Source organism: Fukomys damarensis, unplaced genomic scaffold (assembly GCF_012274545.1).
Source record: "Fukomys damarensis isolate Sample0158 unplaced genomic scaffold, DMR_v1.0_HiC HiC_scaffold_16, whole genome shotgun sequence".
NCBI classification, from domain to species: Eukaryota; Metazoa; Chordata; class Mammalia; order Rodentia; family Bathyergidae; genus Fukomys; species Fukomys damarensis.
Genome location: NW_022900928.1, coordinates 87,881,875 through 87,907,034, shown reverse-complemented (window position 1 = coordinate 87,907,034; position 25,160 = coordinate 87,881,875). Strand labels below are relative to the sequence as shown.

Genomic DNA, 25,160 nt, shown 5'->3' with positions numbered 1-25,160 from the left:
CTGTGTTTTCCCACTGCTGGCTTCCCCCGCCCAGGTTCCAGCTGACTCACAGTCACAGCACCAAGAGATAGCCGCACTGCCCTCGGCTCAGCTTGTGGGTGGTGTTGCCTACAGGGGTGAGGCTAGAGAAGCCTCAAGGGTCTCGCAGCCTTGGGTCAGGGAGCCAGGCTTCCTGTTAACATGTCAGCAGGGATCCAGTCTTGAGAGGACTGCAGTGCTTCCTTAGGCATCAGCCAGCTGGGTAGGGGAGGTTGTTGCTGGGCATGTAGGTTTTCTAAGAGCTCCTGAAAATTCATTTCAAAGGCAGTTATGGTCCCATTTCCTGGCCTAGAGGTTATATGCAAGGTTCAGGCTACTGGTTTTCTCTTCCCAGCTCAGGTTCAGCACCCAGGAGTGAGTACTGGTGGCTTTAAAAGAAAGGAAGTGATCAGAAGAACCACACTCAGGCTCTGTGTCTTGCCATGTGATGCCATCCCAGGACTCTGACAGCAGGAGGCCACCACTCCTTGTACCCCCTCAGCCTTGGACCAGAACCATAGCCAACATAAATATTTTTCCTATTAAAATTGACCCAGGCTATGTTATCGTATGCTCAACAGTGAAAATCATAGATACAGTCATCCATCTGTCCATCTTCAGTCCACAGAGAATTTCCAGTGCAGGTTGAGAACAACAGGATTTTTATTAACTACTTCTGTATCCCATTTGTGTCTCCTTCCCTCTATACCAAGAGTCCCGCTCCTCAAAGACCTAGGGAACTTTAGAAGGGAAACTCGTCCACTTTTCCCTGAGTCCTATAGTCTCAGGACAATAAAAACACTACTAGGTTAGTTATGATGATCAAGACACTTAACAAGCCTGGGCATGGTGACACATACCTGTAATCCCAGCACTTGGAAGGCTGAGGCAGGAGGATTGCTGTTAGTTCAAGGCCAGCCCGGGGTGCAAAGTGGGATCAAGGCCAAGGCTGGCCTGAACTACATAGCAAAACCCTGTCTCAAAGAGAGGCAGAGAGAGAGAGAGAGAGAGAGAGAGAGAGGGAGAGAGAGGGAGAGAGAGGACATACAAGTGTGTTCACATTGGATACTTCCATCCTCCCTTTGTTATGATCAGATTATATTGATATTGTCAGAAAATATGGTCCTTTCTTCCAAATCCTCACCTGTCTTAGTTTTACAAATAAGTATATATTTAATTCTCACCTCCATCCTCATGCTGCTGTTTGCAGATGTTCAGTGTCTGAAACATTTTCTGGTAGATTCCTTAGAGATCAAGAAAACAGTATTAGCTGAGCTGCTCCAAGCTGATGAGAGTGTGGGTGCTTGGCTGGAGGTGTGGCTCTGTGGTTCAGCACTGGCCCTGAGTGCACGGGGCCCTGGGTCTCATCTCCAGCTCACAAACACATGAAACATCTCCTTCTCCTATGTCAAGGTGTCTCCTAAATCTGTGGTCCCCATCTTCTTTCCCTGAGTACCTTGAAGACGCCGCTCTTGGCATAAAGCATCGAGGGTTACTGAGTGCCCTGGAGAAGTCAGTTTCTTTTTCAGGCACTCCAAGTTTTTTAGTCTTTCCTCAGAGTCCTTCTGATTTTACTAGATTGTGTTTTGGTGTTGGGCGTTATGCATCTGTATTCTCAGCTGTTCTCTTCCAGTATGTGGCCCACCTTTGTTCTGTAAGAAAAGCACCCGAACTTGTGGTTCTAGTATCTTACCCCAGGGCTCCTTTTCAGAGAGCCTGCTGTCACCTGGTGGATCTTCTTTGTCCTTGCTATTTTTCACACCCTTGAATACTTTTGTTTTTCTTTGTTCCTTCTGTTTTTTTATCAGTACATGTTTGTAGTACATAATGATCACATTCGTCATGGGGAGTTGGTACATGTACACAACACATCTTAATTCTTTTTATTTCCCTGTTCCCTCCTCTCTATCCTCCCTCCATCTCTAAATCCCCTGACCATTTGCCAATGATCTATCTGCTTGTTTTTCTATTGTCTACATTTTATTTTGCTTTTTAAGTTATTTATATTTTGGGTTTCTCATGTAAGAGAAGCCATGCAATATTGAAGCTTCTGCATCTATTTTCTTTCACATAACATGGTCTCAAGATACACTAATTTTCCCACGGATGACTCAAGTTTATCCTTCTTTATGGCAGGGCAGTACTCCATTGTGTGTAAATTCCACTTTTTCTCATCCATGCATCTGCTGATGGACATTTAGGTTGCTTCCAAGGTTTACTTAGCAATTATGAATTGTGTTGCTATAAAAATGGATATACAGAATCACTGTAACATGATGTTTTTAACTCCTTTGTGAAGATACCTAGAAGGGGGATACAGTGGACCCCCAAGTTACAACCAGCCCGACATATGAACTTGGGTTAATTAGATTAATGGAAGGTTCATCTATAGCATGTACCCAGGTAAACATCCAGATCTCTGCTGTATTGACTTACAACCAACTTGTGTTACAGCCAGCCCTCAGGAACCAATTGAGTTTGTAAGTCAAGGGTCCACTGTAGCTGGGTCAAATTGAATTTCTAGTTTAAATTTTTTGAGGAAACTTCATCCTGATTCCCATGGTGGTTGTATTAGTTTACACTCCTACAAACAGTGTAGAGGGTTCCTTTTTCCCCATAGCCTCTCCTGCATTTGCTATTATTTGATTCTTGATGATGGCCATTCTTTCTGGAGTAAGATAGAAACTCTCTTCCTTCTTAATCTTTGAATTCCGCATCTTTTCCCTTCTATTTTTCTTGTTATTATCTGCTTCATTTACTTGTTCTTATGTGCTGTAGTCAGGTTTTGCAAAGAAATAGAATTAATATAACACACATAATTTATAGGATTGTTTTATAATACTTACCCAAGAAGTCAAATGCAGAGGAGTACAAGAGATCTTTGCATGCACTAGAAACCCCAAAAATCCAGCTGAGGGCCTGGATCCCATGGCAATGTTCTGCACAGGTCCAGCTAAAGGTCTAGAGCTCAGGGCAATGTCACATGCAGATCCATATGGAGGATTTGCCCCAGAAGGCCCAAAGGCCAGTGGTGGAAGCCAGAAAGCCTGAACTACAGGGTAAAGGATTTTTGCCATCAGGCTGAAGGGTCTGCCCTGAGCCAGGAAGTGATGATCAAGGCAAAAATCAGAGCTCCTCTGAAAAGAGCACCAGTGAGGTGACAGTGAGGCCCTGAGTTCCTCTGACAATGAGCAAAGCTGAGTTTGCACCAGGAAAACCAGCTGGGGCGAGCTTCTCCAGGAAAATCAATAGCGTACAATCTTCCCTCCAGGTCTCTATGCCACTGGCAACAATTCTCAGGCAGGTCTTCCACACCCAGAACCACGCTCACTCAGTTCAGCTGGGTGCTCCGAGTTGACCGTTGATTCAAAGGCACTTACCCCATCGTTCTGGACACTTTCTGAAGCAGTTCTGGAAGCCCTCTTTTATGTCGGTCTTTAACAGGTTTGATAAAAAATACAGTGAATGTTGCTGCCGAGCGCCATCTGACACGAAGACAGGCTCATAAAATCATGACAATGTGTCTTTGTCCACTTTACTGTCCTGATCTGGCACCGTGCGGCTTCCGGCTCTTCCCCAAAGTCAAAGTGACCATGAAAAGGAAACATTTTGAATGAATTTGGGGTATCAAGGCAGGCAAGACAGTGCAACAAAAGACACAAAAGAGGACTTCCAGAAAGGATAGCAAGGGAGGATTTTGAGAGGGATTTATGTCAATGTGTCTTTTATTGTAGTAGATTAAAAAAAAAAAACTAAACATTCACGTTTCTTGATCGTACCTCATATAATTCTCTCTCATTGCCCCTGAAAAACAAAGAGCTGGTTTGTCAGTGAGGGAACCATGTGGCAGGAATCATGGGGTGACCCCCAAAGCTAATGGCCTTAGTGCTACAATCACAGGCATCTGATCCTTCCAACAGCTAGGCAGATTGAAAAAGGACCAGACCTCAGGTGAGGGCACAGCCCCAGCTGGAGCTTTGATTTGCCTCTGAGGCCTGGAGTAGAGGACCCAGCTGGCCCGAACCAACTCCTGACCCAGGGTGATAAGCTCACGTTAAGGGGCTGAGCCTGTGGGGACTTGTGCAGCAACAGAGAAGTGACAGTGACAGCAACTGCGTGGTTCCCGTCCTGTGGGCGGGTCATGCCAGAGACTTCTGTTCTTGGGAGGGTGTGTAACTTTCCCTTTTCGCTTTCTAAATGGTAACTTTGTATGAGGTTTGCCTTGATATTTTTCTGCTGTTTTATAAGAAGTTAATTTTCCTGACTTTTATAAGAAGCCCTTTTCTTTTTGGAACTTCACAGCACTCCTTCTGTTGTTTTCTCAGAGCAGCTGCTGACTGAGATTTCCTGGCCTCCTCCTCACTTTGATCTGGAGGGTTTGTTTCCTCTGATTGTTATCTGCTTGGCTCAATCTTGAGTTCTCCTTGATGGGAGCCCTGTCCTGCAGGGGCCCAGGAGCACCAGCTTCAAGAGTTCAGAAGGTGAGACAGGCCTCGTGGCACATGCCAGTCATCCCACTACTCAGGAGGCTGAGGCAGGAGGATTACCTCAAGTTTGAGGCCAGCCTGTGCTATATAATAAGTTCAAGGCCAGCCTGAACTACGTAGCAAGACTGTGCCTCAAAAGAACTTTTTAAAAAAGTTCAGAAGGTGGGCCCAGGCGAGCCCTTGAGGGTTCCACAGTGGAGCACCACTCCCTGTTCTCCTGGCATCTGGAGTGTGCCCACCCTCCCTTCGCTCCCCATACAAAGGCCACAGATCTGGCGGTTTTTGTGGTTTGTCCCACCTGCTCCTATTTTGGGGCTATGGAGATGTCCTGACATCTATTTATTTTAGAAACGTGTGGGGGTTTCATTTTTTTCTCCCTAACTTCTCTGTCTGCTCGTACTTGGGGATGTGGGGAGACCCAAAGACCACACTACTGCCACCTCTGTGTCTCCCTGGAATTCCCCAGCATCTCTGTTCTGTGACTTGAGAAAATTTAACTTCCCGTTGAGGAACACAGCAGGGGAGGGAAAGGGAAGGGAGGGATCCTAGTTTCAGAGCCCTTAGGTTTTTTTTTTTCCATTACAGTTTCTCTAGTAACTATTTTTGCTATTGCAATCCATGGCTTTAAAACAGAACTTGGTTTCTGTAACCTACACCGATCTGTCTAAAGATCTCTAGTATTCAAGGCCCAGCTGCCTCTCCAGTGTCATCTCCTCCACTCACTCAAGTGCATCACCATCCTGGCCCCCAAAGGACACCTTCCTTCCTTCACCAATTCTTTACCTAACACTCACCCTTTACTTCTTCCTCCAAGAGCAGCTCCAATCCCCCTGTGCTAACCAGCTTCTAGAAGTGACTCTAAATCTTTGTTTTTCCCCTCATGACTTCTGGGGTCAAAACATTAAGTTTTTTTTGTTTTGTTTTGTTTTTTGCCAACCATGACAGTGTATAGATTCACATTCAGAAGCAACCTCTTCAACCTGCATAGTGAAACCACAGCCATTGGTCATGGCAGCTGCTCTATCCATGCATGTGCTGACACAAAATGACCCATTCAGTTTTCCTCACATGTAGTCATTCAAAAACTGCAATAGCTCTGTAGCTGTGGCGTTGGTTGGCAACAAAAGTGCATACAATGTATCCTCATGCACATCCTTGTAAAAAAAAATATTGCACAAAAACACGCATCCCTGCCTTATCCCCATCTACAGACTTGACCTGGATTATGTGACATATTGCTTCTATTCTGCTTCTATTGTGCCTCAAAATCCTCTTCTATTTCATCAGTTCATTTAGTTACGGTCTAGCCGAAAGAAAACACATGCCGCCCTTTGAACTGCAGCCCATCCTAAAAGTTCAGGACAAGTGTCCTCAGCAGCAGTGGGACCAGCTCTTCACTGGTAGTAAAGGGCTCCTTCGCTTCAGCAATGTGGTGAGCCAGCTAAGAATGATGCTCTCACTCAGACACATTTGATAAAGTTGGCGGTCTTCAACAACTGCTTCTATTCTTTGTGTCTAAGATTTTTTTCTTTTGAAATACTCCAAAGGCTTGTCTTTTAATGCAGTGTGCTTGGTTTCCATGTGACAAAGCAGTTTTGAAGGTTTCATAGTTTCATTGAGTAGCCATTCACCACATGTTATGCAAAACAAGCTTGGAGAATGCGAATCGCCTATTTCAACTGATCTGAAATTTAAGTAGGACTCTTGGAATTGTCTTTTAAATTCAGCTTTCTTTATGTTGGCATCTTAGAGTCTTCTGCTGTCTCATCATTGGATCTTTCCCCCTTTGTGAAGAAGCTTTCCAGTGGTGTTGGTTCTTTTACTCATTTTGGCCAGGATTAGCTTGTGGGCTGCCAAGACTGACTGAGACTAGTGCACAGTGCAGGAAAGAGGCATGAACAGAAGCAGTAAGTAAAATAAGAGGTGCATAAGCAGACTAAGTATCAACAGACTGAAAGCCTGCCACCAGCTTAATAGCAATTGATTTATTATGTCTCTGTGCAGTCAGCTGCTACCGACCGTAGGGCAGCAAACACGGGATTTCACGAGGAGATACAGGTTCTCTGAAAGGTGGGAGCAGGTTCGGCGATGACAGTCAGACAAAAGCACTCAACACCGAGGTGAAGTTTGCAAATGCTGCTGCAATTTTATTTCTAACTCTAGGTGTTTATATACTAGTTTCAAGGGCACACCTCAAGAGTGATTCCAGTCACAGGCAGGCATGAGAAAGATAGACAATAGTACTGTAAAAACTAAGACCACAAGGTCAAGGTAAGACCACACCTATACGCAGTCAGAAGGGGAAGTTTGTAAAACAAAGGACTGGCTTCAGCATGTCACCTTCAGGATCACCTTCAGGACTTCACAGTCCGGGGCTCAGGGTCAGCACTTTGGCCTCGCGTCCTCTTGTGCCTCAACACCTCCCCATCTCTAGGAACAACTAATTGTTCCTAACCTTTCCTGGGCAATTCTACAGATAATGAACAAATAGTAATAAAGACAAAATAGAACAGAATTATAGATGAACCCAATGTCCCCAAACTGCAGGCAGAGAGGCCAGCTATTCTCTTCACGGCTGACTTTGCATGCGGTGTGTGCCAAGGACCTCCAGGAGGCTTAACCCCGTGGGGACGATACCTCTGGTCTGGTTTCTGCCAGGTGACCGGCATTGTCACGCAGACTCCACTGGAGTGGTCGTGGCAGTCAGCCCTCTCTGCTAATGATAATCTATATTTGCAGCTGCTCCCCAGCACTAGTACCCCTGCCTCAGCTCCACCCCAGATAATTAGGTATTAGATTCTCATAAGGAACATGTGACCTAGATCCCTCCCATGTGCAGTTCAGAGTAGGGTTTTCAACGTATGAGAATCTAATGTTTGACAGAAGATAGAACTCTGTAATTCGAGTGATGGATAGCAGCTATAACTATAGATGAAGCTTTGTGGTCTTACCTACTGCTCACCTCCTACTGTGTGGTCCAGGTCCTACAAGTCAAGAGCCAGTACAAGTTCATGGCCCAAGGGATTAGGGACTCCTGCTTTAAGATTAGTCAGGTGGTAAAGGCAAAACAGGAAAAAAAAAAAAAAAAAAAAAAAAGGCTGTGGCCCAGATACCGCTTTGAAAGACAACATCAGAAGTCCAGGTAACCAGCAAAGAGAAAAACAGAAGTGTGAAATGGAAAAGAACAGATGATGGAAAACTTGTACAGAAAAAACTCAAGCAGGACTTGTGTAGGAAGAGGACTGCATCTAGACTATATCCAAATGTCTGAATCTGGATTCCTGCAGATGTGTTGCCCCAGGAAGGGAATCACAAGCCCTTGTGATGGTCCCGAAGCCCCATTTCCTGCCCCAGCCCCCCTTGAGAACTAAAGAAATTGACCTGAACCCCCAACCCCAAGGGCCCTCCAGGCCAGTCACATTATGGTTACTACAGTTTCCTCTTCTCTGAAGTGTTTCTAGCGATAATGACATCTTTAATGACACTGTGCTGGGACATAAATGCACATCCTATTATTATAAGTCTCTTAGGCATTTCTCAGCTGTCTCATTTGGTTTCACAATAGCCCTGTGCCACAAAGCCAGGGAAAGTTTCACTCTCCCTGCATCAAGAAATCAACCGACCTCTATAAGAATCACAAGTCAGCAGCAAACCCGGGAATCGGTCCAAGATTCTGTGTGTGTGTGTGTGTGTGTGTGAGCACACGCACGTGCACAAGCACATGTGAGCAAGGTGCTGTGTAAATGTGAGGCACCTTGTAAGGGCAGGGAAGCGCCCTTGCTTCTCTGCTTAGCAGAGGAGGATTATCTGTACACAGGGGAAGGATCCTCCTGCTTGAAACGTGGCTCCTCACATTGGCCTGTGTATTCAAGGGCAAAGTCTGGCTCCACACTGTCTGCTCCTAATGGGCTCTGAGCTCTTTCTATTAGTGAAGAAATGAATTATTGAGAATCTCCCGTGTAATAAAGTCCGGCCAGGTTCGGGAGGATGCAGATGTTCTAGGGAGGAGTCTTTGTCCTCAGAAAGCAGCCCAGAAAGACCAATGCAAGGGATCAAGTCGAGACTGTTCTGGACATGTGTAGGGGCCCAACACAAAGGCTGCTGGAGCTGTGCTGGCTGGGAAGGGACCCTCAAAGAGACCAGAGAGATGAAGAGCCTACAGTGACTGGGGAGAGCATTAGACATAGAATAATGCTTGTAAACCCCACCCCTGAGGCCAGACCTGCTAAATGTGTCCTCTGAGAAGAGCTGCCCAAGCAATGCATGTAGGACACTCTGCATACACAGGGGAATGAGCAGAAGCTGGAATGTATGAATCAGCCCAGGGAGATGTGGTCCAGGCCACAGATCATTGTGACTCAGACTAAGTACTAGCATTAATGATGCCAGAGCTAAGGTACAAAGGAACCTGATGAGTTTGGACTGAGAAATGACATGAGTTTCAATTACTAAGTTGGGAAAAGGTACTGAGGCTGGATTTAGAGGCATTTATTTGGTAATTCTCTTTGGGCAGTGTGGGGTTTGACGTATCTTTGACTTTCAAAAGCTGACACTCAGCAGCCACTGTGGTGGTCCTGTGTGGGACTTGGACTCAGGTTTGGACTGGGGTGATACATTTTCGGGAAGGGAGCGGGTGGAATCATGGATTACCATATAGATTTCCTGTGGCTGCTGTCATACAATGTATAAACCAGGAGTCTTGAAATAACAGCTATTTGTGCTCTCCCAGATTCGGAGGCCAGAAGTCTGAGAGTGAAGTGTAAGCGGGGCCAAGCTGAGCCTCCTTGGAAGGCTCTCAGAGAGAATCTTTCCTGCCCCTTTTGAGCTTCTCCCGCATCTTTTGTGTCATTGGGTTCCTTGGTGCACAGCTGCAATGCTCCCATCTCGGCTGCTGTTACCACCTGTGTCTGTCTATGTCCGAGTCACCCTCTCCTTAGGAGGACCCGTCCTGGGATTAACACCCCTTCAAATTCATTATGACCTCACTGGAACGTGATCACATCTGTGAAGATCCTGATTCCATGGTGCAGGTAGACGTGAACTTCGAAAGGACACTGTTCAACCTTGGGTCAGTCACCGGGGAAAGAATGTCGCTAGAGAAGAAGCCTGAGGGGTACAGGGCTTTCAGATCCTCGTGGTTAGAGGACAGACAGAAGGACCTACTTAATAACGCAGCAGGGAGTGAGTCTCACTAGGCTGGAGGAGCATCCTTCCAACAAGAGTGACCAACAGTGTCACACACCGCTGGGAGATGGAGGAGGACCGACTTTCTGGTTTTGGAAACAGCTAACAGACAATTCGGTATTTTCAGTGTAATAAGGACAAAGGCATGACTGGATGGGGTTAAAAATGGGGTGGACAGGGACAATGTAAAAGCAGCATGCTGGGATGTCCCTCTCTGCACCCTGAAAGCAGAGTTAGGAACTGGGGATAAGACACGCGGTGCTGAGGTGTCTTTGTGAAGACGATGAGGGGCCCCGGCCAGCAGAGGGGCAGTAGTGACAGTGTCTCCACTTGTGTGACATCCTTGATGGCCCAAGGGGCTGGCACTAGGTACCTTAGGGGAGGGTTGGCCTCACCCAGCAGTAGGGACTGGCCATTCTGGGAATGCATCATGGTGGGTCTCATGGGGAATGCAGCAAGTTCTCAGTTGGCAGAGTATATTTTATCTGTCAACTGTGAGTGATCAAAGCTGAGAGCTGGGATGGGGATCTCAGGAGCGCTGGGGTGGAGGCAGGGAGACAACCTGAAGCATGGGAGGTAGTGTCCAGAGATGCACAGGAGGACAGTGGTCCCTGTAGAGATCCAGATGGCACGGGCATGCCCAGCCAGGCTCATGGAGAAGGCCTCTGGGACTGCCCAATGCTGGGGTTTTACCAAAGGGAGGAGTGGGCTGGGGAGGCTGGGGCTCACCAAGGACCATCAGTAAGAGTGAGGTTTAAGGAATCAGAAGGCAGTGTGGGGGCGGCCAGGAGGTGGGTGCTTGGGGCTGCTGGTGAGAGATGTCACTGGTTAGGACGGTGTTGATGTGAGAGCATGGAATGCATGAGGACCAGGGGTAGCAGCTGGTGTCTGGAATGGAGGCCAGGGAGGCGGGGGACTATGTCTAGCTGGAATAAGGTTGAGTGGTGTGTGTGTGTGTGTGTGTGTGTGTGTGTGTGTGTGTTCAGGGATGGCTAGGAGGAGGCAAAGGACAATGAGACCAAGGTAGCACCTGGCAACTATTTCAGCATGGCGTTGTGCCAGTGCACAGGAGAGTAAGGCCTACTCCAGGGTGCTCCTAGCTGCTAGGAAATCAAAGGCAAAGGAAAGAGCCATTGTTCACTGCCAGAACTTGACGAGTCAAGGAGGCAGAGGCAAGGGGCCACAGGGCAGTGAGCCCACAATTCTGTCCTTGCCAGTTTCAGGTACCTGCTAGCAGGTGCTCCTGAGAGCAGCAGGAATGAGGACGGCATCTGAGCAGAGTCCCCAGGAGCCTCACAGCAGGAGGACAGAGAATGAGAGTCCTGCATGGGCCAGGAGGTGACCCCAGCACACATCTGCCCTCCTTCAGGGAGTTTGGAATTCAGTTTGAGATGGGAATGAGAGAAGGAGAGGAGGAGCTAGACATTAACAGAAGGAAATATTTAGCAGCAACAGGGGTCCCAGTAATCTACTCATTGTCATCATAAAAGCAGCCAAACTATGTGATCAGTTTAAAGGGCCCAAGGCCCTGCCAACTGTCTATTTTAAACTGGATGCACATTTTTTACTTGTTTTATTAGGATCAATAAGCTTGAAATATAAAAACCTTTTTCCAGATAAGTTTCACACAGGTAAATCAGGCTTTTCCAAGGGTGGATTTGCTAAATATTCAACAATAAAGTACTTGTAGAAAGCAGAGGGGAAGCTGACAAGTATGTTTGTCTTGGCAAAGGGGAGCCTTGGGTCACCTTTCCAGCTCTCCTGCCTCCTTGGGGTGACTGTCCTTGGAGCTCTTTCAATTGAAAGCTTGATGGAGAGAGTGGTTTAACTTTTCTTTTTTTTTTTTATGTCTCTTTTTTTATGCCTCTACACAATTGCCTAACAAGTTCTTCAGTAATAATGGTGGCTGAAATGAAGAGGGAATAATCCTGACAGAGCTCTGAGGATTAGAAGTGCCAGGTAAAACCTGTAAGAACCCATGTCCCTGTTTTGCAAAGAGTAAGCTGAGATGCAGACACCTTAAGTAACCCCCTCTTAAAGGCTGAAAAGTGCAGGAGCTAGGAGTCAAACCCAAGACTGGAATCAAAGCCCAAGCCCTTTCCCACAAAGCCTGCTGCCCCGTCATCAAGCAGGGGCGGCACATTCACTAGCACCACTGGGTGATCAACAGAGAGGAGAGCAATTCCCAACATTGTGCCAGCATACAGCATTCATTCTTTCATTTACTCATTCATTCATTCATTATTTCCATCTGGCAAATGCTTGTTGAGTGCCTGCTCTGTGTAGGCCCTGTGCTAGAAGCTAGGGCCACAAATAGGAAGGTGTGGATAGGCAGTCTACAGAAGATCCATGTCCAGACCTAAAGATATTGAAAGAAGCCACTTGCTAGATAAGAGCACAAGAGCTTACTCGTGACTGTATTAATAAAATATTGATCAGCTCATGTGGAAATGTTGGCAGTACGATGTCAGTGGGAAAGGCCAGCTATGAAACTGAGACTGAATCTAAGACCCTCCCCACAAACACACTGCTTGTCTTGTGCTACTGGGGATTGAACCTAGGGCATTTTCCCTGAGCTACAACAACTCTCTCTCTCTCTCTCTCTCAATTCTGAGACAGGGTCTTGTACATCACTGTTTCCCAGGCTGGGTTTCAACTTGCAATCCTCCTGCCTCAGCCTCCCCAAGTTCTGGGATTACAGGTGTGTGCCACTACCCCTGGGTCTAAGATTTCTTAATGTTCAGAAAGCAAACTTCTGCTGAAGTTGCACAGATGCGCTGAATGTCCTCCATGCACCTGTGCAGTTCCCATATGCCCTCCTCCACTTGCTCTGTGACCTTAGTGGCTACATCCAAGGGCACCTTGACCTTGGCCTCTGGTCCCTTGGGACAGCAGAAGTCACGCCAGGGTCCTGGATAGAGGGAGGAGAGTGGAGTTAGGAAGGCATCCCGCATGCCTCCCTGTGGCCAGCCTCAGCAAGGCTGGTTCCATCACCTGCTCATAGGACCCTGTGGCTGCCACCTTCACCTTTTTTGCCAAAAGTGCAAAGATGTGTGCTATCACCAACTCCAGGTCGTGCAACACTTTCAATGCTCCCAGCACCTTGCCCTCGTGCTAGTGAACAGTTTATCACTAATCGTCCTTCAAATCCCCTAAACTGTGGGTGCTAACAATTACCTGGAGGGATCCTGATGAACACATCTGGTTTGTGGGCTTGTGGTCATCTTGTTGCCCCCACCTGTGTTTTGCTACATCTTTGTAACAGTCACCTTTACCATGACCAAGTCATGACTCCTCTTTTGTCTAAGCACCATCCTCAAATCCAGGGTGGGCCCATCACCCATGATTGTGTCAAGTGCCCATGAGTGGCTGGGCTGGAGTGGAGGCCATAGGACACCTGGGCCCAGTGGGTATCCTCTCCCAGAAGGTCTGGTCAGGACTGGAGACTGCGGCAGCCTTGCCTAATAGACATCCTGAGAACAAAGAGAGAGTCGAGGCCAGCTGGCAGAGGGACAGAGAGAAAATCTGACTGGCCCTGGGCACCCAAGGACAGATGCCACTTCCAGCCCTCACAAGTCCTGGGGTCACATGGCCTCCCAGGGCCTGGACATTGGCTCAGGGGCCTTCCCATCCCTCCCTCTGTTCTCATGTCAGTTTGAATTAATTTCTGCCACTTGTGACCAAATAACTCCTCAGGAACATGATCCTGGGTTCTTTCACAATCAAAAAGTACTACAAGATTTTAATCTTTTATAACATTCCATTCTGAAATACTACTAGACCCACAGGAAGTTCCAAGAAGTAGTACAGAGTCCATAGCCTTCACCCCCAACCCCCTAACAGTGACATCCCATGTAGCTTTGGGACAGTATCCAAACCAGGAAATGTCTATGGCTGCTTGAGTTGTTATCCGGACTACACACATTTGATCCTCACCACTGTTCACCTGCTCTCATGGATTGCGCTCTGCAGCCCATATCAGGCCCAGGAAACCGCTGACCTCTCCTTCTGGTCCGTACTTTTACATAGTGAATACTGTGTAATGGAGGCAGCTGTAGTCACACACCCACCAAAGACATTTCCATCAAGCATGGACTGTATATATGACAGTGGTCCCATAAGAATACAGTGCAGCTGAACAATTCCTATCACCCTTTCACTGTTTTGACACGAAAACACAGCTTCTCAGCATTCTTGGAAGCAACTCAAACCCTCATCTGTGATTTCTACCTGCTTTTTGCTTGCCTTGGAATATAATTAGCAAAATCAGACAGTCGCACGACCTCATCCCTCAAAGCTCTGTGCTGGATCATGTCATCCGTTAATTGTCACTGCGTCATCTTCACCGTCTGAACAGCTGCGTGCAGGTCATGATCTTCTCCTCTCGGCGCAGGACACCGTCTCAGCGTGAGTGTGGTTTGCCAAGTCGGGGCAGAGCAGGGCAAACCAAGGGGTGTCCTGACTCAGCTGAATGCTGCTCCCAGCCTCCCTGCAGCTCCTGCTGCTCTGCACTTCGTGGTTTCAAGATAATGATCCTGGAAAATAAAAGCCAAAGAAGAGCTCAGCTGCTCTGTTTTTTCATCTGTTCCATTTCACCGTCTGTCCCAAGCAGGGAGCCTCTTTCTTGTTCCTGTTTCTCGCAGCACAGCAAAATTCTATTTAAGAGCTGACGCAGCATGATTTGTGAGCCTTCCTTCAGACTGGCTCTTAGCTTTCTCCAACAATTTAGCAGCATATCCCGAGTCATGACCCATCTAGCAGCAGCTCAGCACTGGCAGACTGGCAGACATGAGTTTGAATCTCGGAGCTTGGCTGCATACCACTCACTCACCTGCTTCAGGAATGCAAGGGACTCCTGTCTCAGGATCTGTTTCCTTGGGTGAACCTCCTCCTCCTTCTGTGTCCATGCCCCGTACCTTAGCTACCCCTAGACTTGATTTACTAGCAGAAAGCAGCAGAGTCATGCTGAGCATTCCCAGTCTAGAACACAGGAACGCCTGGCAGTTTCCAGGTTCATGCTTTGGGTGGGGGCTCTGGGGTATCCTGGAAGAAATTGGACTGCTCTGCCCACAGACCCAGGTAAAGCAGGGCATGTGGATGAGATCGCAGATAAATCAGATTGCGTCATCTAAAATCATTGAGTAATTGCATAGATAAAACTCCTTGGACAGATGACTTGCCATTCAAGTGAAAATAGAAGGAAAACATGGAAACAAAATTTTTATACATAGCAAGGGTAGGGGGCCTGAGGGGGGAAATGGGATACAATTAAAATAAAATTCATTTTAAAAAATCATGTGCCGTTAAGAGTTATTTTCATATATAAGGCGTCGCTTTCTTAAGGTTTTCATATATTGAGACCTAGGTACACTATGGTGAAGCAACCGGCCTTTTATGTTTCACAAGCTGCTGAAATAAGAGCTCCAGCAGTCCTGACATGTAAACGAGTTTGCATCAAGCAAACCAAGGCTCCCCAGCAGTTTGGATGTTTTAATATGAAGACAGTGAAAGCAACAATAAGGAAGTCTAAATTATGGCCCCTGTCATTCCTGGAATTGCAAATACTTCCTTTCCAGTGTTCACTGAATTCCTTCAACAGACCGTGCTGATATTGGAGCTATGTTTCTTCTTTCTGCAGGCACCAATATCCAACCTTAGCACTTAATTCCTGCTCCTGAGCCCAGCAGCATTAGATATCCTTAAGTGCAGCCTTCAACAATGACCCAACACTAACTTGATGTGAGCAACAGTTTTACAGTTATAAAAACAGCCCAATTAAGATCTCAGGTTGCTTGCTGGCAGAATTTGGTTAAATATGACGTAATAAACCTAAGCCAGCCAACTAAAGCTTTATGTTAATAATGACATTTTGCATAAGGTGCTGATATGAAAAGGCACTTGCTACTTTATTGTTAAAGCTCAAAATACAGAGTGGATTAAATATTAAACCAGACCTTGGGGCTGGGGATTTAGCTCAGTGGTGCTGTGCCAGTCTGGCAAGCACAAGGTCCTGAGTTCGATTTCTGCTACCAAAACAAAAAACAAACAAAAAATGTAAACCAGGCCTCAAGACTGCATTGCTTTTCTTTGCTGTTAGAACAAACATTAGAGATTTCATTTCAAAACACACCCCCCATTAAATTAGTGTGACTCTATAGTGTTTTGAGATTTAGTTTACAAATTGTTTACAAATAACATAAAGTATGTATATACTTAACATGTATTTGTATATGTACGTATATACACATACATATACATATAAATATCTTTATCCAAATAATCTTAATGATCTGGGCACCAATATAAATGCAAAAAGCTTTAATTACTCCCTTCTACAAGATAGTGATAATGAACTTAATTTCTTTCTCTCTTGCTTAGGGGAAAGGAAAAGCAAACTTACATTTATAAAGCAAATTACTGACCTGGTACACCTTGAGCTCTTCAAAAAAAATCAGTGAATGAGGCACTCTACTTGTTTTTATTTCATTCTTAGAGTAACTAGCACATGATAGGGTAATATCGCTATTTTAGCAAGGAAGGAAACTGAGGTTTAATGACATTAATTAGCTTGCACCAGGCCACATAAGTAATCAGTGGTGGAATTGGAATTCACAGCCACCTCCCATCTTAGTTGGAAATTTGTGCTTTCTTCTTGGGGAAGGGAGGGGAGGACAGGAGAGGGAAGGGGAGGGAAGAGGAGAGTAGCCTTGATGACCAGATTTTCTTGGTTCCTAAAACTCACTCCTGGTGTCTGGTTGTTCAGGTCTTGGGTAAAGATCCCAAGCCTCAAGAGGAAGCCCCCTCTTTGAGATACTGGAAACACCACCCCTCCTCTCTGTGGGCACCAGCCTGACGTGTGGAATTAAAAAATCCAGCTCTCAAATAAGGTTTATCACATGATTGCATACTTTAGGGGAAAAAAATACTTCTCTAGACAATTGGGTAGTTGGTGGCCTTTTCCTGAGAATTCTGGATGGCCCTGATTTCTCCCTCAGATAAAATTTCCCTTGAGGAAGCCTCTAGTCTACATTTTAGAACCTAAAATCTAGGACCTATGGGCTGCATCTAAGTCACTGATTTGTGAGTCCATCTGCTTCTGTCCGTGAAAATTGAGATGTGATAGCTTTTCTCTCTCTTGTACCCTTCTTATTCTGTCCTGTCCTGCCCTGTCCTTTTCCATTTCTTTCTCTTTTATCTTTCTGTCTTCCCCATACCCTCCTCCTCACCCTCTCCTCCTCTCTTCTCTTTTTCTCCCTTCCTCTTTTCTCACCCTTCATTGGTCTGACCTGCGGTCACCTGCGGCCACCTGGGAAGCTGTGCTATGCCTGGTGGGCTTGAATGGTGCTGTACTTTTTGGATCTGCACTGTTCCCCTAGCTAGGCCCAATGGTAAAGGCTTAGTCCCTAGCTTGGTGCCCACAGGAGGTGGAGGACGCTTTAAGGGTATAGTGGTAGGGGCTATGTCCCTGGAGGCGTGTCTTCAAGAGACTCTGTGGGATGCTGCTCTCTTCCCCTTCCTCCTTCCTTCCTGGCCTTCATGAGATAAGAATCATCACTGATTGATTCTTTTCTCTTGTGGCTGCATATATTATTTACCCTGAAGACAGTTAAATATATTTTTTTATAGAACACTCTTCAGTTTGTCACTGCCACCTGCGGTAGACTCCAGAATGCATACAGAGGGGTTCAGCCTTGCCCACTGGAGACTGGTGGAGCGCCTCAACACCGGGTTGCCTCAGGGTCCTGCAAAGCCTCCAAGATGTCAGTTTCCTATATATTTGCCGGCTGAATTATTCTAGATCTCCCTCTTGTGGGCATCGGTGAAATAAAACATACCAACTATTTAAAATAGATATGATGGGTATTATTTTACAAGGAGTCAATTTCTGTGAATACTATGAGTTGAATGGAACTCATAATTGTTTCTGTTATGCAATATTTTAAAATTGCAAAGCGTATATAGAGCAAAATATGAAAATACCCCCACACTCACCAGCCAACTTTATCAAATCTTAACATTTCTCCCCATATTTACTTTAGCTCTTTTTAAAAAATAAAATAGAGATAATTATGTATTCTCCCATGTTACTCCCCTCCAGGATGATCTTTATTCTGAATTTGTATTTACTACTCCATACATACTTTTATACTACATATATATATTAGTGCATGCCAAGTCAAGTCAAACTATTATTGTATAAGTCTTAAACCTACGAGAAGATATTATTATACTGTATACGTTCTTTTATAATCTGCTCTTCTCCTTCAAAATTATGTTCTTGAGCCGGATGTGGTGGCACACGCCTATAATCCCAGCACTCAGGAGGCTGAATCAGGAGGATCTCTGTGAGTTTGAGAGCTTGGGTTACATAGTGAGTTCTAGGTCAGTCTCAACTACATAGTGAGACCCTGTCTCAAAAAAAAAAACAAAACAAAAAAACGTTCTTGAAGTATATCCTCGCAGCTCTGTTCCATTCAGTTTTTCTGAGCATGTAACTCTGCACATTTTCTAGTAAAACTTCTCCTTTTATTTTTAAGAGCGGAAGTGTTAAAAAAAAAAAAGCATAGTTGAAGCAAACCAGAGGTGAAAGTTAGCAGGTATCACAGGAAGTCAAGAGAAAGCAAAGTGTCAGTGTGGAAATGACACTTCTTTTTTAAAAGTGCATCAAGATCAAAGTGGATGAAAAAAGTAAATTTCCTGCATGAGCCAAAGGATACGGGTCATTTCTATGGTTTTATGCAATGGAAACATAATTTTATGCAATGAAAATATGATGGACACTTTGATCTTTGTTCAACCTGAAAAGGGAAGGGAGTTGGTGATATTGTGGAGCCTTCATCCCTCCGGTGCCATCAAAATTGCGTGCTTGCTTCCTTATCAGTCTCATCTCTGTGTATTTGCCCTTGTCATTTCCCCACCTCAGAATGCTTTTTGCTACTTACTCTTCCCATGAGAATTTAAACCACCCTAGTAAGGACATTGAAAAACTTAACTAATTTTTTTTTATGAAAGGAGGAAGATTCAAGAACAGGTAAGGTAAACTTGTCCAGCTAGGAATGAAGGCACAAAGCCGAGGAGAGATGAATGGGCCAGAGGGACAGAATAAGAGCACAAAGGGAGACCCACTGTACATGAGAATCATTATACAATAAAAGTGGCCCAGAATTCAGTAGGAAAAGGAGGAGTTATCGATAGGCTTTTGGAAAATGGAGAAAGAACTAAACATTACATTCGAAGGACTACTCCCAATAGTTTCAATTACAGACTCTGAAAGGTAAAACAATAAATTAATAGAATCAAATGCAGGCTAATTTCTTTGCGATCCAAAAGTGGGAGAGGATCCCTTAAGTAAAACTTTAAAAGCACAAGCCATAAAGCAAGAAAAATTTTCAAGATGATTTTTGTTACATTTAAATTAAGGATTTCTGGTCAACCAAGGGCCCATCGGTAAAGCTGCAGAGGACAGAATGAGAGAACACACTTGCAGTACCCACAGCTGGCAAGGGGCTGGTACTCAGAATAGTGACGGCAAACATTTCAAATCTCTCAATGACACAAATGGCCTGCTGCAGCATTCGAGCCATTGTTCCTCACCACTAACCTAGAGATTCCAAAGTTTTCATACAAACCAACAGGAAAAAGACAGCAATATGGCTGGGGCGGGGTGTAGCTCAGTGTAGATCACTTGCTTAGGGTGAGAGGCTCTAGATTGGCTCTCTAGCACTACAAGTCTAAACAACAAAAACAAAACCCAACACCAAAGTAAAGGTAGGGTGGAAACAGGCAATTCGGAGAAGAGGACACCCAAATACTGAAGAGAAGCTCAGCTTCAATAGGCATCAGCAAAATGCATAGTAAAACCATGTTCCTCTGCATTGATGGGATGCATTGCTGGATCCCTGCCTAGAAGGTGGGACGGAGTATGGGAGCCTGGCTGAAGACAGCCTGTGGATAAAACTGCCAAAGACTTGGGAGGCATGCATCTGGCTCAGAAAGACTCCCTTCTTGGGAAATCTCTGTTTGGAAAATTGCAAATTAAATGAGCCAGTTGGAAGGCAGAATGAAGATATGAGCTAGAGCTAGAGGAAGAGAGCCAGAGGGCCCTGGAGGGCACCAGCAAGCAAAAGCATCAGTGAGGACCTGGGTGGGCATTGCGACCAAGGGCACTGAGAGAACAGAACCAGAGACACTGGGGAGGAGCCAGAAGGGCCCAGTGCAAAGACAATCCCCACTTCCTGGTCCTGGGCTAGCTGAGTGCTCTTCAGTTCTGCTCTTGAGCTTTTAAAAAATGTGGATTTTCTGAATATCCATCCAAGAGCCTTCCTACCTCCGTGCGGAAATACCCTCTTTATGTGAATTTGCTTAGTGGGCCCTGTTCCTTGCACTGCTGAAGAGACAACAATGAGAGGGCAAATGGTTCCCAGACATAGACGGGGCTGGGACAGAGTAGGAGTTTGGTATTGGGCCAGGGTCTTCAAATGTAGAAGAAAAATGATCCCAAGACTTTTATACTTAGGGAATGGAGATGCTTTCAGATTTGTCATATCCAAAATACTTTACCTCTCCCAGAAAGATTCTGGAAATGATTTTGCACAAAAACTGGGTCTGATGGGATGTTTTTGAAAAGAGAGGGAAAAAAAGGAAGAGGAAGAAGAGAAGGAAAAGGAGGGGAGGAGGAAAGAAAGCAGAAGAAGCAGAAAGAGTGCCACTTATTTGGTGGTACAATGCCAATTACTTCTGTTCTCTTTATTTGTTTTTTGAGACAGCATCTCACCATTGGTTCAGACTGGCTTTGAACTCACTGTGTAGCCCAGGACAGGGATTCTCCTGTCTCAGCCTTCTGAGTACTGAGGTTACAGGCATGGGCCACCAGGCCCAGAAATTGTTTCTATTCTTAAACTGTGTTTTGTTTGTTTCACTCAAGCCTCGACCTTACCAAAGGCAATTAGGTCCTGAAAGGAAACACGGATGTCCTTGGAAAGCCACTTCATTCCCCTTGCCCTTCTCTTCCCCGTGTGTAAAATGACCATAGCGTGTAAAATGATTCCCCCAGGTCTATTCTAGTTTGGGTATTGTGTGATTTTTAAGTGAAAGAGAAGATTTAAGAAAAATGAAAATGTGGTTCAGAAAAAATGTCAGCAGAGGGTGGAGATCCATCTTGAGATGTCACCCAATCAGGCAGACATGGCCCAACATCAAAGACATCGAGACCTCTCAGGTTCATTGGCATTGTACTTGGCCACATCCACCAGTCTGGCTGAGAGCCTGTGTTTGCTTTTGACATGCCTCATTTTGGGGATATCCCCAAGACCTCATATATCCATCCACTTCCCTTCATTTGTCTTATTCTCAAAATGCCACTTGAAAAGATGATGATGCAGCATGTGAACAAAGCCACCAACATAAAAAACCCTCAAGTAACCTGTTGTTCGTTAATTAATGTTTTGAATAACTAAATTGGGGCCCTGGGGTTTATGTGATCTTTATCTTTAGTGTGTCTTACTGCAACAGATGTTATCACCCCAGATCCAAAGTTTTCATTAATTGAAGACAAAACTAGTCATTCTCTATAGAGGCCACTAATTCACCTCTATCCCCCCAAATTTTGTTACTAATTATCTGGAGGAACTAACTTCATTGGGCCAAATCCATTCATGGGAATTAAATCAAGTAATTCACCTTGGGAAAAAATGTCTTTTCCTCAATGAAGACAGAAGGAGCTCTAGTGTAGGACTGTGGGTTGTTTTTCTGCATCCCTGGTGTAGTCTAGCACACAAATCAGTACTCAGGGCTGTTAGCTAATTAACTAGATACATATCGCATAGGAGGTACTTAAAGGGGGAAAGTATTTCTGCCCCTCTTCAAAAAAAGATCCACATGTTGCCATTGTTTATAAACTCCTTTTCCCTGTCTGAAGTCAAGTAAACAAATCTCTGGTTTAGAGTCAAAGTGATCAACATATTGAATATTAAATAAGTAGTCCTCCTTGGATACCGTCAATCAGTTCAAACTCAGAAACTTCAGAAGTGAAAAGGACTTTCTTTAGAGTCTTGGTAATCGTAATTTGGGAGACACAAGTTCGGATAACTCTGAATCAGTCATCTGAGGAAGGCTGGGAAAGTGAGGGTCATTTGGCTACTGAATGTTGAGAAGGAATGGGATCTATATGACCAATAGAAGATAAAGAAAAGAACATGCAGACAGAACAGACATGTCTGTAAAACAAGAACATCATAATCTCTCCATGTGCAGCCTCTGGGCACAGTGTAATGTCACTTTGTTCTGGTCGTCTCACACACCTGCAGTTAAAGGGTAGAGGTGAACAAACTTCATGTCCCAGGCAGCAGCTAGACTCCTGTGTGAATCTTGTTTCCCAATAGCCTCCTGAAATCATTTTGAAAAACTACTTCAATACTGTTTTGCTTTTATTTTCACATTGTTGAGATGGAGGGTACTGGCAGGACTTTGAAGCAGCAGCCTGTTAAAAAATGAGCAAGGCAGCTGCAATTTTGAGAGATAAGAAGGGGAAAGTAAATCAGGATGTTCATTGAACAATCCTCTGTGTTCCTTGAGATAAGAAAATGGGAAAGCAAAGAGAGAGACAGATCTGACTGAAAGGTGACCCTAAGCTTCCAGACTCCTGTCTGCACAGTAATTCTACCCAGTCTGGAGACCCCATACCTTCTTGATTAAAAACCATTAATAATTAATGACATCCACTTGAGACTCTATAATATTGAAACGCCTCTTCTTCCTGGGACTGCTCTTCTGTGGATTAACCTGCTGTGCTTCCTAACCAACCCACTTCATGTGGGGTAGCCTACTATACTTCTTTTCTGTGATAAATTTTTGCTTTAATTTGATTGTAACTAGTCTGTCTATGATTTCCATCTTACACAAGGCAACTACCCACTCTAGCCAGTGATAATATTAACGAAGTTAATACTGATACAGATAACCACATTCTCCCTCTCCCCCATCCCCAACCCCAAACCTGGGCCTATAAGAGCAAGCCATTAATTCTACTGAGAGTTTTCCAAGATATAACCCTGTGTGTGAGCTTTTCCTGTGTGCCTGCCTCCACAGAAAAAATTTACCTCATGGTTATGGAGGTTAAATGCTGCTTGTACCCCAAAATGACCAGATCTCAAATGATGGGTGGCAATGGAGCGTGTGATTGGTAGCCAGTGTGAATGAGGACTAGATTCTTCCTAAGAGTTTTTTTTTTTTTTATTGTTTATTGGTACAATCCAGGTATGCAATACAGTTACATTCGTCCTTGGGATTCTGTACCTTTACATAATAGGTCTTGATTCTCATTTTTTCCCCTTGTCCCTGGCCTCCCTTCAACCCCTCCTCCCCTCCCCATTTACAAACACTTTATTTCCATTTTTTCAGTTTCTCATATTTGTTTCCTCTCCCTTATTACCTTTCCCCCACCCTTCCCACTTTCCCTACACCTTTAGCCCTTTACTTCCTATTTCACATTATTAATTATCTCATTAGGATCCTGTGTACTATTATAGTTTTCCACACCAGAGAAACTATTTGGTATTTCAGTTAAAGAAATCTCTGTATGAACATTAAAAATAGGGAATCCTAAGATATAACTAAAAAGGAAAGTAAAAGAGAAAAGGCAATGATGTAAGATTAAAATAATCCTTAATTCTGAAGATGAAAATGGTCCTTTAACATATTTAAATTGCTACTTGCTCTTGTAGTCTTATCTTATTCTTTTTTTCATTATTTAGAGAATACTTTTTAGTTTCTGTAATCAAACCCACGTAGATGACCTTACATATTTAGTACAATGCGTTACCCCTGTACAAATGGAAAAATAAAAATTAAAAAAATTAACATTTCTAGACCAATATGGCTGTCCATTTCTGTACAATGCCAACTCAACACAGTAAATTGGGATATCTTTTTCCAAAGTTGACAGCACCGTTAAAGTTTCCCAAAATTCAATTTATATATATATATGCATATATATATTTATATTTATATAAAAAGACTAATAATAGCAGTATGTTATGCATCGATAGCAGCAACAGCTTTTCCAGGTTCTGCAGTCATCTGAACAGAGTTATAGACTTTCACCACATTCCATTAAACAAAACAAAACAAAGAAAAGAATAATATCCAGAAAACAGCAAAGTTCTGTTGCTGTTGTGGTACCTGGCACCATTTTTTTTATTAGCATCTTAATCATCCTCTGGAAAGAGAACATTCTAGAGTAACATCTTTAACTATAGCTCTGATGAAACATGGTCACTACTATGCATCATAAAGCAGGTACAAGATATTTTACATTCACAGAAGTATGATATAGTACCGTCCTACATCAATAATACTAGAATCAGTTTTGGTTTGAAATTTGTGTTGTCTGTAAATAAGATTGCTACCCCTGTTTTTTTTGTGGGGGGGCTCCTGTCACATGGAGAATTGTTTTCTGTCCTTTCACTTTCAGTCTATGGGCTTCTTTTTGCCCTAGGTGTGTTTCTTGTATACAACATATTGTAGGATTTTGCTTCTTATTCCATTTTGCCAGTCTATTTCTCTTGATTGGTGAGTTGAGGCCATTGACATTGCTGGTTATAACTGATATGTACTGACTTATTATTGACATGTTATTGGCCTTTTGTTGACTCTTCTTACTTTTTCATCTTCTCCTTTTAGTTTCTTGCCTTGCCTTTTTGATTTGCTCTGTTGGGCCTCATGGTGTTGTGGCCTTCATTGTCTTTTTCTAGGATCTTGTTTAGAATTCCTTGGAGTGCTGGTTTGGTATTCATGTAGTTTCTCAGGTGTTCTTTGTCGTGGAAGTGTCTTATTTCCCCATCCATTTTGAAAGAGAGTTTTGCTGGATACATCAGTCTAGGTTGGAGGTTGTTCTCTTTTAGTACTTGAAATATCTCATTCCAGGCTCTCCTGGCCCCAAGGGTTTGTGTTGAAAAGTCTGCTGTGATTCTGATGGGCTTTCCTTTGCATGTGATTTGTTTCTTTTCTCTTACTGCTTTTAGTATTTTGTTCTTCTGTTGGGTTTCTGGGATCTTGATTATTATATGTCTAGGTGTAGATTTTTTTTTGATTGTAGCTAGTTGGGGTCCTATATGCCTCAGTTATCTGAATGTCAAATTCTTCCCCTCTGTTTGGGAAGTTTTCTGTCATTAATTCTGCAAACAGCTTTTTTAAGTCCTTTGTATTTTCTCCTGCTACTTCATGGATTCCTATCAGTCTTATGTTATTCTTCTTTGCATCATCTAGGAGTTGTTGGATCAATTTCTCATGATCTCTTACTGTTTTTAAGAGACCTCTCTTTTCATGGTCACTGACTGCAATCTTATCTTCTATATCTGGAGAGCCTATCTTCGCATTCTTTTATTCTGTTGCGTACACTTCAATAGAGTGTTTAATCTCCTGGATATCTGTTTGAATCTGTTTTATGGATTCCATTTCTTTCCTATGTTGGGC

At 44.2% G+C, this 25,160-nt stretch overlaps 1 long non-coding RNA gene across 2 annotated transcripts; it reads left to right on the top strand.

Annotated features, from left to right (window-relative positions):
- Positions 1-9,471: 9,471 nt before the first annotated feature.
- On the top strand, positions 9,472-14,023 carry LOC104871570. 2 transcript variants are annotated; one of them, XR_782906.2, is made up of 3 exons: positions 9,472-9,573; positions 11,576-11,648; positions 13,951-14,023. It is a non-coding gene; the product is annotated as an uncharacterized LOC104871570 (long non-coding RNA). The 2 variants fall into 2 exon arrangements; XR_782905.2 differs by having other exon boundaries at positions 9,472-9,806.
- Positions 14,024-25,160: the final 11,137 nt, after the last annotated feature.